The sequence below is a fragment of the Eschrichtius robustus genome, chromosome 4 (genome assembly GCF_028021215.1).
Source record: "Eschrichtius robustus isolate mEscRob2 chromosome 4, mEscRob2.pri, whole genome shotgun sequence".
In the NCBI taxonomy this organism is placed as follows: domain Eukaryota; kingdom Metazoa; phylum Chordata; class Mammalia; order Artiodactyla; family Eschrichtiidae; genus Eschrichtius; species Eschrichtius robustus.
The window spans coordinates 133827487-133841782 of record NC_090827.1 but is presented as its reverse complement, the minus strand read 5'-3'; the positions used below and the strand labels follow the sequence as shown (position 1 = coordinate 133841782).

At 36.7% G+C, this 14296-nt stretch overlaps 1 protein-coding gene across 1 annotated transcript in view; it reads right to left on the bottom strand.

Moving 5' to 3' along the window:
* Positions 1-14296, bottom strand: part of AFG2A (AFG2 AAA ATPase homolog A) — a 328145-nt gene that overhangs the window by 257795 nt on the left and 56054 nt on the right. The window lies entirely within an intron of this gene.

The window sequence follows — 14296 nt, the reverse complement described above, 5'->3', positions numbered from 1 at the left end:
AAAAAATTATGAAAAGCTCAGAAGGAAGTATGAAGAAGATGAGAGGAAAATGGATTTAAGGGAGGGAAATAAAAATAGAAAAGTAAGTTCAAGCCATACATTGGAGGACCCTGAAGACTAGATGGAGTTCACGAACCTCTTTATTCGTAAGAAGTCTTTGAAGGTTTTTAATCTAGAAAGTGATATGGTCTGATCTGTGCTTCAGAAAGACTTCTCTGACAAGATTCATCAGAGAGGAGAGAAAGTGCAGGGAGAACAATTAAGGATCTATCACAAACATCCTTTAAAAAGAAAAAAAAAAAAAAGGAAGACTGAGCTAGGGTAACCACGTGGAGATGATGAAGACACACCAGAAAAATACTACAGGTCTACAGCTGAGGATTTTGAAGGCAGAGGAAGAAAGGGAGAATCTGAAGCTAAAGATTTCAAGATGGACTGATAAGAAGAATACAGACCACAGAAAAAATGATCAGTAGGAGAGAAAATAAATAAGATGGTTTTTTTGGATACACAGAATTGCACACATTCACAGTTGAATATACATCACAAACGGAGTTGAACATATATCACAAATGGAGCTCTGGAAAGAGAATAGGGTTGAAATGTTAGATTTCAGAGTTATCTACATACAAACAATAGACACCATGAGATCAATTAAAGTAGTCAACCATGAGAAGAGAAATGTGGATGAAAGGCAGGTCTATGGATGCTACCTACATTTAAGAGGGAAGAGGAAAAAAAAGAAAGAGGAAGAAAAGTCAGAAAACAATCTACAAACCCAAAAAAGAGAAGGGTTCTGTTTGTTACTATCAGGAAAAGATTACTTTTTCCAAATGAACTTGCATGGTTTTTGGGGGGCATTCTATTGTTTTTGTTTTTTGTTCACAGAACAAGGAGAATTCTGTATTAGCAACCATAACCCTGAGCTCAGATTTAATTATTTTTTTCTACATTGCTTTCTTGGGAGTTATTTTGAGAAGTGAGATTACTGGATTAAAAGGCATGAACATTTTAGGTCTCATAATACATGATGCCAGTTTGCCATCCCAACCACTTCATCTATTTTAATGGCATGAGCGATACATGTATGTTTCCTTGCAGCATCATTAGCCTTGGGTTTTATTTTGACTTTTTTTTCCTAACTGATTTCTGATTTCACCAATTAATAAAATTAAAATTAAACTTGAGATTAGGGCCACATGATCTTACGGCCCTAAAAACATCCAGCTATCATCAGTAGGAACAAAGTGACTGTTTACCGCAGAAGGTGACTGTGTTCGTATAACCAAGGCCTGATACAGGCAGAAGTGCAGCAGAGTTGTCACACCCTGAGGTGTAGTTCCTGCTTGTGCTCTCTGGTGTTTCTGATCTTTCCTTTATCCTTTTCTTCTACTTTTTAACTTAATTTTGAAATTTTTCAAACATGCAAAAGTTGAAGAAAGATCAGTACCATAAGTGAATATATACTCTACCAAAATTCACCAATTTTTAATATTTACCACTTTTGCTTTTAGTACGTGCTCTCACTTTCTCCTTCTCTCTCTCTCTACACACGCACACACACACACACAATACACACAAAAACACACATACTTTATCAATTTTTATTTTTTTTTAACATCTTTATTGGAGTATAATTGCTTTACAACAGTTTGTTAGTTTCTGCTTTATAACAAAGTGAATCAGCTATATGTATACATGTATCCCCATATCCCCTCCCTCTTGCGTCTCCCTCCCATCCTCCCTATCCCACCCCTCTAGGTGGTCACAAAGCACTGAGCTGATCTCCCTGTGCTGTGCTATGCAGCTGCTTCCCACTAGTTATCTATTTTACATTTGGTAGTATATATATGCCCATGCCACTCTCTTACTTTGTCCCAGCTTACCCTTCCCCCTCCCTGTGTCCTCAAGTCCATTCTCTACGTCTGCGTCTTTATTCCTGTCCTGCCCCTAGGTTCTTCAGAACCATTTTTTTTTTTTAAGATTCCATATATATGTGTTAGCATACAGTATTTGTTTTTCTCTTTCTGACTTACTTCACTCTGTATGACAGTCTCTAGGTCCATCCACCTCACTACAAATAACTCAATTTCGTTTCTTTTTATGGCTGAGTAATATTCCATTGTATATATGTGCCACTTCCATCTTCTTTATCCATTCATCTGTCGATGGACACTCAGGTTGCTTCCATGTCCTGGCTATTGTAAATAGAGCTGCAATGAACATTGTGGTACATGACTCTTTTTGAATTATGGTTTTCTCAGGGTATATGCCCAGGAGTGGGATTGCTGGGTTGTATGGTAGTTCTATTTTTAGTTTTTTAAGGAGCCTCCATACTGTTCTCCATAGTGGCTGTATCAACTTACGTTCCCACCAACAGTGCAAGAGGGTTCCCTTTTCTCCACACCCTCTCCAGCATTTATTGTTTGTAGATTTTTTGATGATGGCCATTCTGACCGGTGTGAGGTGATATCTCATTGTAGTTTTGATTTGCATTTCTCTAATGATTAGTGATGTTGAGCATCCTTTCATGTGTTTGTTGGCAATCTGTACTGCCTAAATAGACAAGGTATTTAGGTTTTCTGCCCATTTTTGGATACCTAGGAACAAACCTACCTAAGGAGACAAAAGACCTGTATGCAGAAAACTATCAGGCACTGATGAAAGAAATTAAAGATGATACGAACAGATGGAGAGATATATCATGTTCTTGGATTGGAAGAATCAACATTGTGAAAATGACTCTACTACCCAAAGCAATCTACAGATTCAATGCAATCCCTATCAAACTACCACTGGCATTTTTCACAGAACTAGAACAAAAAATTTCACAATTTGTATGGAAACAACAAAGATCCCGAATAGCCAAAGCAATCTTGAGAAAGAAAAACGGAGCTGGAGGAATCAGGCTCCCGGACTTCAGGCTGTGCTACAAAGCTACAGTAATCAGGATAGTATGGTACTGGCCCAAAAACAGAAATATAGATCAATGGAACAGGACAGAAAGCCCAGAGATAAACCCATGCACATATGGTCACCTCATTTTTGATAAAGGAGGCAAGAATATACAATGGAGAAAAGACAGCCTCTTCAGTAAGTGGTGCTGGGAAAACTGGACAGCTACGTGTAAAAGAATGAAATTAGAACACTCCCTAACACCACACACAAAAATAAACTCAAAATGGATTAAAGGCCTAAATGTCAGGCCAGACACTATCAATTTTTAAATTTTCTGTTGAACCTTTTAAAGTAGGCTGCAGGTGTGACACTTCTAAGTACTTTAGCATACCTCTCATGAAAATAAACGTTCTGGGAAGAAATTTTTAGGGAGGGTAGTCAACAACTATTAAAAATTAATAGACCAGAAAGTAGAGAGAATTAAAAAGAGATGGTCAGTAGATTTGGCAATGAGGTTACTGGATAGTGGTTCATTTCAATCAGCAGAGTCTATTTTTATGCCTTTTAAGAGTGGCATATATACATACATACAATACACACATACATGCATACACATGCATACATGCATACAGAGGGGGACAGTATGTATATATTATATATAATGGATAAAAGCTGTATTTATAACTATCATAAATACAGAAGTCAGGGAAGCAACTTATAAGAACTCAAATGGCACTATGCTATTGTTATGCTGCTGCATGATACCCATTCAGTTGTTACTATGCAACTATTATGCCCATACAATGAGAACAGCATGCTCTGCTGGAGAACATGCTCCATGAGGAACAGCTATTCCATAACTTGGAGCATGTTTGAGTTATACCTTGAGTACTATAGCAGATTATTTACTTAAGCTAATTTAATAAGCACACACACAGATAAAGTTGTCTTCAAGATTAGTACAGAACTATATCCTTCCTAATTAATGGCATTTAAAACAAAATTCAATGATACGCCTATAAATGGCTAGGAGAATGTTTTTCTCAGATATATATGAAACTAAATAAACCTGGCAATACAACCTGATAATTTTCAATATGATAAAATTTGGTATTTAATACATTTGAGTGTGTTTGGTTTTTAATCAGTCTTTTAAAAAATCTTTAAAAAGAGTCATTTGAAAGAACCTAATATCAGATATTAAACCCCTGAAGCACCTCCATGAAACACACGTGGAAATCACCAAAATAAAAGATAAGGAAGTCCATATCATAAAAAGTGATCTCTTTAGTTAGGGATCAGGGAACAGTAGCAACCAAACAGCGTCAGCTGGACCAGGAGCTGAAGAAGGCGTGTTCCTCAAGAGAAATTCAGATGCTCCTGCCAGAAAACTGAATGTTCACTGGACATGGAACAGGCCAAAATACCGATGCCACTGCATGGACACTATAGTAGTCTATACTGAGGAGCTGGTCCATTGCCCTGAAGGCTGTAAGAACCAGCAGAAAAGTGAACCAATCCTATCCCCTTCCTATCTCCTGACCTTTGGGGCCCTTGCTTCACCAACTGTCCCTCTACATTCCTGCTTTAATTATATTCTTCACTACATTTTTTCCTCAGCCTACAAATATTTCCTGTTTCTCCCTATCCTTCAAAACAACCTTACTTTGATATTATTTCTACCTAATATTATATCTCCTCCTTTCTCACCACTAAACTTCTTGGAAGATAGTTAATACCCCTCTACTTCTACTGCACTTATATTTTCCACTTTATATTTCAGTTAAGTATTTATCCCCCCAAGCAGTGATAGGAAAGGAGAGTAAAAGATAAAGATAAAAAGTTTAAGATTGGCAGGAAAGCAGGGAGCTAAGGGTATTATTGTCAGAAGGTCTCTAGACTCTCAGGAAAATATGAGGCAAAGTCATCTGCAGAAACATCAATCAATCTATTAAATACTGACTAAATGCCTATTTCATACTATGCTGGTTCCTGGGAACAAAATAGTTCCTGTCCATACTGAGTTTTTGACCTCATGGAATATTTCCTTAAAAAGGCATACTTTCATAATTATGCAATTACTATAAAGCCTGGTATATGCTAAAAGGGTAGTCACAGGGTTTAAATGGACGGTCAGGAAAAGCTTTTCAGAAGTGGCATATGAGGTGGGATCTAATAAACACAGAAATTAGCCAGCTGAAAGTAACAGCAAATGCCGTGGAGAAGACAAAGGTAAAAAAAGCATTATACATTAGGAGAATTAAATAAAAGTAATTCAGTATGGCTAGAATTTAGAGAGCCAGAAGAGGAGTAGAAACAAAAGAGGTTAGCCAGCATATGGAGCTATCAGACCTTGAATACTCCTAAAACATCAAGAAATTTAGACTTTATCCTGAGAGCAATGGAGAGCAATTTAATCAGGGAAATGACATGATCAGACTGCTGGAAGACCACTGTGGTTATAAAGTAGAGTGGGAATTAGAATTGGGAGGGTGAGGAGGAGAGGCTTCTACAGTAATTCCTACAAGAGACTGTGGTAATCTGCACTACTGTAGTAGCAGTAGGGCTATGGAGAAAACAAAAAAGGATAAAAACTATATTAAACAAGGCTAATCAATGAGTCTTGGTAATTAATTAGATTCGGAGAGGAGACGGTAAAAAGAGAAAATGAAATCAAGGGTAACAGTCAGGATTCAGACTTGGGCAACTGTGTAAATGAAAGTTACATTAAAAGAGAAAAAAAATACATATTTGAAAATTAAGGAATTAGTTTCCAATTACTGTACCGTGGTTGGAATTTACAAGGGAAAGAAATTCAATAAACTTTGGGAAATGTCTTCTATGTGCTCAACTTGTCTTAGAGACAGTAAGCGCACAAAGGTTCAGTGAAATAATATCTCCCAGTATTTTTAATCTAGAAAGAGGAATAAGAAAAAAGTATCCTAAAAAACAGAGGCTTTGTCTAAAGACATAAAATATCTGTCTTCACACAAATTAATACAAAAACTACTGAAAAAAATATAAAATAGGTTAAGATATTCTTAAATATGTGAGATAGTGAGGACAGAGATTTGGAAAATGTTACATATATGAAAAACTTATGTCAAGCTGTTAGAATATGAAAGTTATAATAGCAATTCCCACCTCATATGTTTATAAGGATAGCTATTATATAAGTACAGCCTATAAGAAATTACAAAGGACGATATAAGAATTACCTATTTCCCCAACACCTAAAAGTAACCATTTTTAGTATTTTGGTGTAGTACCTTCTAGTCTTTCAAATGCCTGTGCATGCATTTTCATTGAGATCATAATATATACACAATTCTATATTCTGCGTTTTAAAAACTTCATACATTTTTTTGTATGAAATTACTAGTTACTCTATCACTTTGGGCAATTTGCTTCATCTCTCTAAACTTCTTTCTCATCTGTAATAGGGGACAATAAAACCTAAGCTCTCAGGATTATTGTGAGAATCAAACAGTACAGTAAATATTCCATTAACTGCACTTTGCCTGGCACATGTTAACTAATAAATACTAGGTAGGTATTATTTTATTTAAATGTCTGAAAGATGATTACAATGAATAGTCATATTTTAAAGGACTAGTGACAAAAGATAAAGGACAATCAAGCCATTACATTTGTAGTTTCATGAACAATATTTAATTACCATAACTTTTCTATTCTTTTTCTTTTTGTCTGATTACTACATTTCTTAAAATAAGGGCAAACAAGTTTTGCATTTTAATTTAGCACCTGAATGCCAAATAAATGATGGGTCTTTGTATAGCTAAGATACCTATTAAAAATAAATATAAATTGGCTTTAAAATACTACTGCATAGGAGTCTTAAAGCACAGAAAGTCATGGGAAAATTAGTCAGTAAGAGAAGAATAAACACCAGCATGAAATCATAAAATCCTAGAACTAGAATAGGAATTCACAAACTAGCTGGTTCACTATCCTACCTTCAGTCAGTATTTCATCTTTCAAGTCCTCTCATCTTTCAACAAATACTATTTTATGCTCTTTAAAATTATTTTTAATTCTATAACTCTCTTAAATAAGTTACACTATATCGTAACTGCCAGAAAATTATTCCTACAATCTAACCTAAATCACTCCTGATAATATTATTCTCGGGTCCTTTCCTTCTTATTTTGTCCTGATGAAAATAGTGAACAGCTGCTCACACATGGCTTTATAACTTTTTGAATTAATAATAAAGTTAGAAGTGACGGAACACCTGTCAAACAAGCACAGACAGCGCAGTGACATAAATTTCCCAAGGGAAATGTCCCCCACAAATATCTCACAGTACTTTCTGAGCAAGCATCCAACAATATATAAATCCAAAAAAAAAAAAAAACCCAAAAAACAAAAACTCAATTCAAACTGCACACCCACAGAAGTAAAAGACCTGATGATTAGGTTAAAACAAAACAAAACAAAAAAACTTCTATGGACAAGTTCCAAGAGGACAAAATAAAAATGAATGAACTAGGAGAATTACTATGAGAGAGGAATTCAGTAGCTCCAGAGGGACTCACAGTGTCCTTATACATCTATGAGTCAAGATCCTCTTATTTTCTAGGTGCCAAGTTTTACACTGCCAGGCACAAAAATTCTTTTGAAAGTGTTATTTTTATAGAAAACATGGCAACAAAGAGTGCCTTTTACTTTGTTCTTTCACACTAACAAGTCCCAACATAAGGATAAGAAGCCAGGCACTAGCACGTGGGTTGGCAATTCTCTGCTGGGCCATACACCAGCTTCTTAACAATTCAAATACTTAAAATAGATTTATTTTGATAAGAAATCATAAGGCTACCAAATTACTAGGGATACTACATATGACATTTCATTTCGGTGGTCTTCCTCCCAAAACCCCATAATCCCAGCCTAACTGCAATAAAAACAACAGCCAAACTCAAATTGAGGGTCATTCTATACAAAAGACCTAAGCAGTATACCTCAAAACTGTTAAGAACAGAAACACTGTCATAGCCCAGAGAAGCCAAAGAAGACATGACAACTGAATGTAATATGATAGCTTAGATGGGATCCTGAAATAGACAAAGGACATTAGGAGGAACTAACGAAATCCAACTAAAGTATGGAGTTCAGTAAATAGTGTTCAAGACAGGTTTAATCAGAAAACCTGCGTTATTCAAACCCTGCCCATTTCAAAGAAAGGCCAGTCTTTAGGACTGGCCCTTAGCAGTCTTCTGGGAGATATTCTCTGGGACTTTTAAATATTGTGCCTCTAAGAGTGTTTTTGTATGCCTGAGGCCCTGGGCTATGCTATACCTGTTTGACCAGATAAGTTGACCCTGACAGTGCGATTTATGAACATTTGTTTTTGCTCTGGGAAGAGCTAGAATCTAAGAAGCTGAAGTCAGACATGCCGCTGCTGTATACCTACATTGACTGACCTGCAATGAAACCCTGGAAACCAAGGTTCAGGTGAGCCTCCCTGGTCAATAACAGTTCACACATATTGTCACACACTGTTTAGGGGAGAATTAAGTGTGCTCCCAAGTGACTACATTGGGAGAGTACACCTAGAAGCTTGTTCCTGTTTTCTCCTGGACTTCACCTCATGTGACTTTTCACTTTTGAGTATTTTGATCTGTATCCTTTCACAGTAATAAATCATAACCATGAGTGTAATAGCTTCTGAGTGCAGTAAGTCCTTCCAGTGAATCATCAAGCCTGAGGGTGATCCTGAGGTCCCCCAACAAAGACAGAGAGACAGATGATAAAATTACAAACAACTTAGAATTCCCTAAAACTCACATTCCCACCTACCCCACACTACCCATCTATAGGCCTGAACATTAGGGAAACTTTATCTCAGGCTATTAAACTCATCTTTAAATTTATCTTATGTTTATAGTGGAGTTCTCAGACATCTGCTAACTTGCAGATTACATTTTCTCAATCTATCCCATCTTCCCCACTTTTGCATCATACCCCATTCCACCTTAGAGCTTTGGTCTTTCTATTGGGTCAATACCAGGAGAAAGTTCACTCATATAACATTTAAAAAAAAAAATGCCCCCAAAACTCCCATTTACCATTGCAACAAAAATAATAAAATACCTAGGAATAAACCTACCTAAGGAGGCAAAAGACCTGTATGCAGAAAACTATAACACACTGACTAAAGAAATCAAAGATGATACAAACAGATGGAGAGATATACCATGTTCTTGGACTGGAAGAATCAACATTGTGAAAATGACTCTACTACCCAAAGCAATCTACAGATTCAATGCAATCCCTATCAAACTACCAATGGCATTTTTCACAGAACTAGAACATGAAATTTTACAATTTGTATGGAAACACAAAAGACCCCGAATAGCCAAAGCAATCTTGAGAAAGAAAAATGGAGCTGGAGGAATCAGGCTCCCTGACTTCAGACTATACTACAAAGCTACAGTAATCAAAACAGTATGGTGGGGCTTCCCTGGTGGCGTGGTGGTTGAGGGTCCGCCTGCCAATGCAGGGGACACGGGTTCGAGCCCTGGTCTGGGAAGATCCCACATGCCGCGGAGCATCTAATAGAGCCCGTGAGCCACAACTACTGAGCCTGCGCGTCTGGAGCCTGTGCCCGGCAACAGGAGAGGCCGTGACGATGAAAGGCCCGTGCACCGTGATGAAGAGTGGCCCCCGCTTGCCGCAACTAGAGAAAGCCCTCACACAGAAACGAAGACCCAACACAGCCAAAAATAAATAAATAAATTAATTAATTTAAAAAAAAGTAATTATTTAAAAAAAAAAACAACAGTATGGTACTGGCACAAAAACAAATATAGTTAATGGAACAGGATAGAAAGCCCAGAGATAAACCCACGCACATATGGTCACCTTATCTTTGACAAAGGAGGCAAGAATATACAATGGAGAAAAGACAGTCTCTTCAATAAGTGGTGCTAGCAAAACTGGACAGCTACATGTAAAAGAATGAAATTAGAACACTCCCTAACACCATACACAAAAATAAACTCAAAATGGATTAAAGACCTAAATGTAAGGCCAGACACTATCAAACTCTCAGAGGAAAACATAGGTAGAACACTCTATGACATAAATCACAGCAAGATCCTTTTCGACCCACCTCCTAGAGAAATGGAAATAAAAATAAACAAATGGGACCTAATGAAACTTAAAAGCTTTTGCACAGCAAAGGAAACCATAAACAAGATGAAAAGACAACCCTCAGAATGGGACAAAATATTTGCAAACGGAGCAACTGACAAAGGATTAATCTCCAAAATACACAAGCAGCTCGTGCAGCTCCATATCAAAAAAATCAAACCACCCAATCCAAAAATGGCCAGACACCTAAACAGACATTTCTCCAAGGAAGATATACAGATTGCCAACAAACACATGAAAAGATGCTAAACATCACTAATCATCAGAGAAATGCAAATCAAAACCACAATGAGGTAACACCTCACACCAGTCAGAATAGCCATCATCAAAAAATCTACAAACAATAAATGCTGGAGAGGGTGTGGAGAAAAGAGAACCCTCCTGCACTGTTGGTGGGAATGTAAATTGATACACCCACTGTGGAGAACAGTATGGAGGTTCCTTAAAAAACCAAAAATAGAACTACCATATGACCCAGCAATCCCACTACTGGGCATATACCCTGAGAAAACCATAATTCAAAAAGAGACATGTACGACAATGTTCATTGCAGCACTATTTACAATAGCCAGGATATGGAACCAACCTAAATATCCACCGACAGATGAATGGATAAAGAAGATGTGGCACATATGTACGATGGAATATCACTCAGCCATAAAAAGGAATGAAACTGAGTTATTTGTAATGATGTGGATGGACCTAGAGTCTGTCGTACAGAGCGAAGTAGGTCACAAAGAGAAAACCAAATACCGTATGCTAACACATATATATGGAATCTAACAAAATGGTGCTGATGAACCTAGTGGCAGGGCAGGAATAAAGAAGCAGACGTAGAAAACAGACTCGAGGACACAGTGGGAAGGGGAAGTTGGGATGAAGTGAGAGAGTAGCACTGACATATATACACCTACCAAATGTAGATGGATGGCTAATGGGAAGCTGCTGCATAGCACTGGGAGATCAGCTATGCGACGATCAGCTATGTTTTGCGACGACCTAGAGGGGTGGGATAGGGAGGGTGGGAGGGAGGCTCAAGAGGGAGGGGATATGGGGATATATGTGTACATACAGCTGATTCACTTTGTTGTACAGCAGAAACTAACACAACGTTGTAAAGCAATTATACCCCAGTAAAGATGTAAAAGAAAAAAACCTACATAAAAAACTGCAAAGCATTTTTCTGAAGAGTACATGAAATTCTGACACGGTGATTCTAACATGGGGCATTGGAATATGTCCCACCCTGTGGCTTAGATGTAAATGATTAAACATGGTACTTTTGAAAACTGCCAAATAGGGACCTTTGCTTCCAGCCAAGGAGGAAAAGAAACAAGATTTACCTTTCTGTCTGAAAAAAACTTAAAAAGCTGACAAACTCTTAAGACATTGGCCATCGGGCAATGAAGGAGGGTGATCCTTGAGAGAAGGGAAACAATGAGGTGAACCCTATGACTGTGCCCAACGAACTGCCTGGAGAAAGGCCACAGGTTGCAGCAGTGGAGAGGAAACCTAGGCAGAGCCCACAGTCTCCCTGAGATGAGCAAATGAAGCTAGGAGTATGGGAAAGTCAAAGAGGTAGGTATTGCAGGGCAGAGTATTAAAGGTAAAAGAGGTACAGAGACAGAGAGAGAACTCCTGAAATCTGTAGAGGGTCTCCATCAAATATTCAGTTATCAGTACATGCATGTGAGAAAAACAAATGAGGCCAGGAAAAAAAAAAAAACGAAACCAGAGACCTAAAAGGACTAGAAGGAAGCATGCCTGCTCCCAACAGCCAGAGTGGACCCTCATAATTTATAGAGCACCAGGAAGGATATTGATAAGGATCTTAGCTCACTAGTAGGGAAAAATTAATCCTAGACAAAACATTGCCGTGGTACCACCTAAGAAAATTTAAAGGCAAGACCAAAAAGGATCAAACTTTCCAAATAACTTAACCACACCCCAGAATAAACCTCAAGAATATTTTTATGAATATAAAAAGCATTCAGCTCCCAACAAAATAAAAATCAGAATTTCTGGAAACCAATCAAAATGTATCATGCATGCAAAGAAGCAGGGAAATATAATATATAATAAGGAAAAAAGATCAATAAATTGGAGCTGATTCAGAAATTACACAGATAGAAGACAAGGACATTATAACAGTTATTATTACAAATGTATTGCATGTGCTCAAATGAAGGAAACATTGAAAACATTAAGTAGAGAAGAAAAAAATATAAAAAAGACAAAAATCAAATTTCTAAAGAAATACTACAGTGTCCATAATTTTAAAAATGCACTGGATGGAACTAACAGCTGATTAGACACTTTAATGGGGAAAAAAGGTTAGCGAACTGGTAGGCACAGCAATAGAGACCCTCTGAAACAAAACAAAGGGAGAAAGAAAACAGAGGAATATAAAAAACGAACACGGCATCACTGGGCTTTGGGAGAATCTCAAGCAGACAAATGTACATGTGTATTTTTAGTCCCCAGTGAGGGGACTAATGAACTAGCACGAGAAACAAGAAGAAAACTACCAAGGCACATGATAATCAAATTGCTTAAAACAAGTGTTAAAGAGAAAATCTTAAAAGCAACCTGAGGAAAAAAAAAGATATATTACACACAGAAAACAATGAAAATGGAGACAGCAGATTTCTTTTCAAAAATAATGCAAGAAAGCAGAGAGTGGAGCAAATCATTAAAGAACTAGGGGTGCATGGGTAACGGGAGGGGTATCACTGTCAATCTAAATTCTTTACCCAATAAAAGTATCATTTTAAAACAAAAACAAAATAATGACTTTTTTGAGACATGCAAAAACTGAAAGAATTCTTGACCAGCACACCTGCATTACAGGAAATATTAAAGATAAGCCCTTCGGGAAGAAGGAAAATGATACCAGATGGAAACCTGAATCTACACAAAAGACTAAAGAGAGCTGGAAGTGGTAATTACATTGTGTAAACATAGAAATTTTTCTTTATTATTATTTAAATCCCTTCAAAAGGAAATACTATTTAGAGCAAAAATGATGACAACGTACTCTGGGATTTACAACCATGTAAAAGTAAAATGTATGACAACAGCACAAAGGCCAGGAGGGGAGCAAGAGAAGTATACTGTTTTAAGGTTCTTACAACTATACATGTGATATGTTATCACTTGAAGGTAGACCATGTTAAGTTAAAGATGTTTCAAAGGAAATAAAAAATATTTTGAACTAAATGGAAATGAAAATCCAACATATCAAATATGTGGGATGCAGCTAAAACAATGTTTAATGATTATTTATAGCACTGAACACAGACCTAGAAGAGACAGAACTAAACTCACTAACCACAGCTCTCACTTTAAACTAAAGGAAGAAGACCAGATTAAGCCTAATGCAAACAAGGAAGGAAATAACAAAGATTAGCACAGAAATCAATGAAATCAAAATCAGAAAAATAAAACAAAAAGCTGATAATTTGAAAAAAATCAATAAAACTGCTAGACCTCCAGGCAGAATGATCATGAAAAAAAAGAGAAGACATAAATTAACAGTATTAGAAATGAAAGAGAAAACACTACTGATCCCACAGACAGTAAAAAGATAATAAGGAAGACTATGAACAACTATGTCCATAAATCAGGCAATTAAGGCAAAATGGACCAATTCCTTAAAAGATACAAACTACCAAAACTCAAGAAAAAAAACAGATAACCTGAACAGTCCTAGATTTACAAAAAAATTAAATTTAACTTATGCCTTCCAAATAATTAAAATTACAGGACTAGATGGTGGTGATGGTTGCACAGCAATGGGAATATACTTAATACCACCAAATTATACACTTAAGACTGGTTAAAATGGTAAATTTCACGTTATGCATATTTTACCACAGTTTAAAAAAAAACAACAAAACTTTTACCATATATGTTTATGACTCCAAGCTATAGTTGGAGTTTTAGAGTCCTATGGTTACACATAGAGGAGCAGAGTTAACCTTACCTGGGGGGAAAAAAATTAACCAAAGACCTAAATGTACGTGCTAAAACTATAAGCAACTCTTATAAACTCTTAGAAGAAAATATACAGTAAATCCTCCTGACCTTGGATTTGGCAATACTTTCTTAAATGTGACACCAAAACTACACACAAGTAAAGAAAAAATAGAGACACTGGACTTCCTTGAAATTAAAAACTTTTATGCTGCAAAGGACATTATCAAGAAAATGAAAAGAGGCA